Genomic DNA, 3,942 nt, shown 5'->3' on the forward strand with positions numbered 1-3,942 from the left:
ACTCACTGCAGGTCAGCAGCACAGCTCAGCATCAGCACCAACCGCCTAACACTCGCTCACTGCCTCTCTCCATCACACACACGCACGCAAACAAAATCTCTCCCACTGCACTACTGAACCCTGCTGCTCAATCGGCGAATTGCTCTGGGGAGAACGGGCAAAGTCATACGGAGAAAAAACAAGGGGGGGAGGAGAGCATAAAGATAACGATACCCACTCGTCCCAGAGGAGGCAGCGTGCCAGTTGGGAAAGGCCAGGTGGAAACAGTCGCACATGATGGCAGCGGGGGTGGCGGAGAGATCGGCGGAGACGAGGTCCAAGACTGGGCAGGAAGCGGGGACGGACGGAGGGATGGCGGCAGCAGTGAAGGGTTAGGCAGGTGTTGCTGCTGCTTCTTCACCCCCCGCCTTGTCCTCGTGTAGGTCAGCCAGTCGCAGCGCAGTGAGGGATGAGTTGCAGAAATAACCAGAGACAGAAGAGAGTGAGAGAGCTTCTCCTGCAATCTCCACAGAGCTGTCCACAGAGTGAAGGAAACTCCTTCGCCTGCCCCGTAAACATGGACCTCCAGCGCAGCACACTAACTTAATTATGGGAGGAGCTGCCCCCCTCCCTCAACAAACACACATCCACACGCATCCCTCAGTTCTCCTTCTCCTTCTACTCCTCCTCTTCCTCTTTCTCTTTTTCCGCTGTCCTCTGGTCAGTGTCATTGATTGGCCTAATCTGACAAGGACCATCACGATGTCAGTTTCTGGTTCCAGCAATAACGGGGGGGGGTCATACAGTTGCCAGGGAACCATAACTGAATTAAATGCTGTGTACACATTGTTTAAAAACCCTTTTTGTGGACAGGAAACTGTAGAGTTTAAAGCAGAACATGGTAGCGTGTAGCCAAAGTCTGTCGTGTTGGCCTGCCAGGCTGATAAACTGTGGATGAGAGGTCGGAACAAGCTGTAAATACATCACAGGAGGTATTTACAGGACTGATTATTCAAGTGATAAATTCAATTAAGAATTGAATATGAGACAAATTCAATCACTAGCTGTGCAGCTGCTATTTTTTTCTTGTGACTGCTTAGTATAATATTGTGCAAAAGCACTGAGTCAAACCTCATTTCTTTATATTTTGCTTATAAGGAGACAGACTTTATTTCTTATTTTTTAAAAGTGGTCTTGAGAAATAGTTCAACCACTAGGGGTCAGGCTGAGTGGAAGTCCCAGCTGCCTGCTCAGAACATCCAAACACAAATAAATACGGAGGCTTGGTTTGTGTAGTGTGACTTTAATTGATTCAAACAACAAAATGATTATAAAACACGTCTAAATTTATTTCTTATATTTTCCACTGGTCTTGAGTAATAGTTCTCTGATCTTTTTCAAGGTTTTATAAATAGTTTCCACTCATTTTTCACTCATCAGTTTTTGTACCTGACTATTTTCAGATTCATGTTTTGGGGATTTTTTTTTTATTAAGCCACTTAGCACTGACCCATGAGTCATTCAAGCATAAAAACTGGCACCCAATTGCACTCCTTGTTGTCTGGCTCACTCCTTTAGCCAGACAACTTAGCAAAGAACCTATTTTAAATTGTATCTTTAAACACTTTGTTACTTGCAGCCTGTCATAAAAACACAATTTGTTCCCATTTCTTTAGTAGAACCTGTGAAGGATATCAAAGGTAACACAGTTTTCCCAAAAAGCTATTAGCTGAAAACTTGGCATATCTTGGCATTATGTGCAGTGTGTCCTTAAAAAAACTGAGGAATCTAGAAAAACGGAGGACACCAAGAAAAACAATATAAGGAAAGAAATCCAGGAAAGCACTGACACAGGACCTTAGAGATGCATCTGAACCTGTAGTTGATCCAGCTACTCTTTACTAAAGCCTCATCAGACAACAGTGTAGCTTCAACTGAGACCAGTCTTAAAGGAAGGGAAACAGTGAGAAAAGGCTAAGGTATGCAAAATTATACAAGAACTGTAAATCACTGAAAATCAGTGACAACGGGTCTTATGGAGTGATAAATCCAAATTTGAAATTTTGGTGTTTGGGATCTTGTCAAAATTTATGAAATCATGAATGCAAAAAAGTATCATGCTGAAAAGAAAATGAGAAGAAATGACAAGAAAGCTGCCCAATAATAAAGCTGCTCATACCAAATATTCACTTTCATGATCGTTAGAATTTCACAAACTCTGTTTTTGCCTTTCATACTGTATTTGCATGTGTATTTTCACGTTTCAATAAACTGCTGCATCTGTTTCCCATTTTTCTAGAAAATAAATAAGGAGTGGCTCAAGACTTTTTTTGTATTTTATTTTTGTACAACATCGAGTCCCTAGTCAACTTATAATAATAACTAAGCACACATTCCAGACATGATAGGAATGAGATGTGGCTCTAAGAATCTGGAATTGAAATGCATGGAAACAAAAGCAGAGTGAAAGGAGTAAATCCTTTTTAAATCCTTATCTTGAGCCAAACTGGCAAACCTTTGAACCAGTTCTTATCAGACTGGTGATGCTATACATGCAGCGCTTATGTCCTGGTGACTACTGGAATTACACCTAATGAGGTTCATGCTTCAAAATAACTACCAATGTAAAACTTGTTCTTGGAGGACTTTGAGCATCCTCTGATTGATGTTTCTAGAATGTTTTAAGATTGAAAAATGTGGTCTCTGGAAATATAAAGCCCCCCTTTATCATTTGTCATGTTATTAATTATAATGATGACAGTGCAAAAGCATGAGAATTACATAAATTAGGATGGAAACTTGTTGGGTTCATCTAGCCACAAACCCCGCTGGAGCACGAGACACTCAATAACTGCACGACAAAACAAGACAAGACAGAGCTCTTTGTCTTTGTGGCTCGCGAGGGAAGTCAGCCCAGGCCTTCACCTGTACTTAGCCAACTTCGACTGATTCCTTCGCTACAGCCCTTTTTATTGTCAGCAAGCAATCATTCATGAATATGCAATTACAAATACATGTGACATTCTTAAGCAGGCATATCTGAACAACATCAGTGTCTATATTCTGTGTGTGGGGGGTTGTGTGTAGGTGCATGTGTGTGAGTGTATTTCCAGCTATACCATACATAGACATACGACCTTTCAATGAACTTAAACTGTGTGTATGAGGTATGCAGAAAAGCAGAAGTAAGCATCTCGCTAAATGATAAGAACAGGAACTTGCAATAGGTCATGTCTCAGACGAACATTTAAAGTTGTGAAGCTGCACTTTTAGAACAGAGCAGTGTAGTTCCTAAAGCTATAATGGAAATTATAACGTCAAGGCTGCTTCCTCTCATCTCATGGTACACAAGTGCACACAGAATCTTATCAGACCTAATAAGGATATGATTTTTATCAGCATACAGATGATTATATATTTCTAAGCATAAATGACAATATAAAAAACATCTCACTCTTACAAAACTAACTGTAGTTTGCAGTTTCAAGTTGCTTACTTTGTCCACAGTTGCTATTAAACAACTTTGTGATGTTATGCTATCATGGCATTTTTATCGCTGGTATAATGCATTTTTTTAGGTGAAAAATGTTACTTCTAATAGAAGCACTGGATTGGTGGCTACTAGCAGGTTGTAATAAATCACCTTAGGCTGAAGGAAAATTTGGCATTATCACTATTTTATACCATCTTATGTCATTAAATTTGGAAAACAATCACCAGATTTATAAATAATGAAGATGTTATTTAATGTCACTTATCCACTGTATAGAACAAATCAGATAGCAGAAACACTTCCTGGTTTTTTGCTAGTGTTGCATTGTTTTGGGGAGGGGTTGTAGTATAGGACTGATGTTCAGTTAACCATTAGAGCACAAAGTCGCACCCTGATATAGACTGAACATGTGAATTCAGGTGAAAACAGGAGTCCCTTTTGTGACTGAGATTGAGATATTACATCAGTAG

Source organism: Pelmatolapia mariae, linkage group LG16_19 (assembly GCF_036321145.2).
Source record: "Pelmatolapia mariae isolate MD_Pm_ZW linkage group LG16_19, Pm_UMD_F_2, whole genome shotgun sequence".
Taxonomy (NCBI): domain Eukaryota; kingdom Metazoa; phylum Chordata; class Actinopteri; order Cichliformes; family Cichlidae; genus Pelmatolapia; species Pelmatolapia mariae.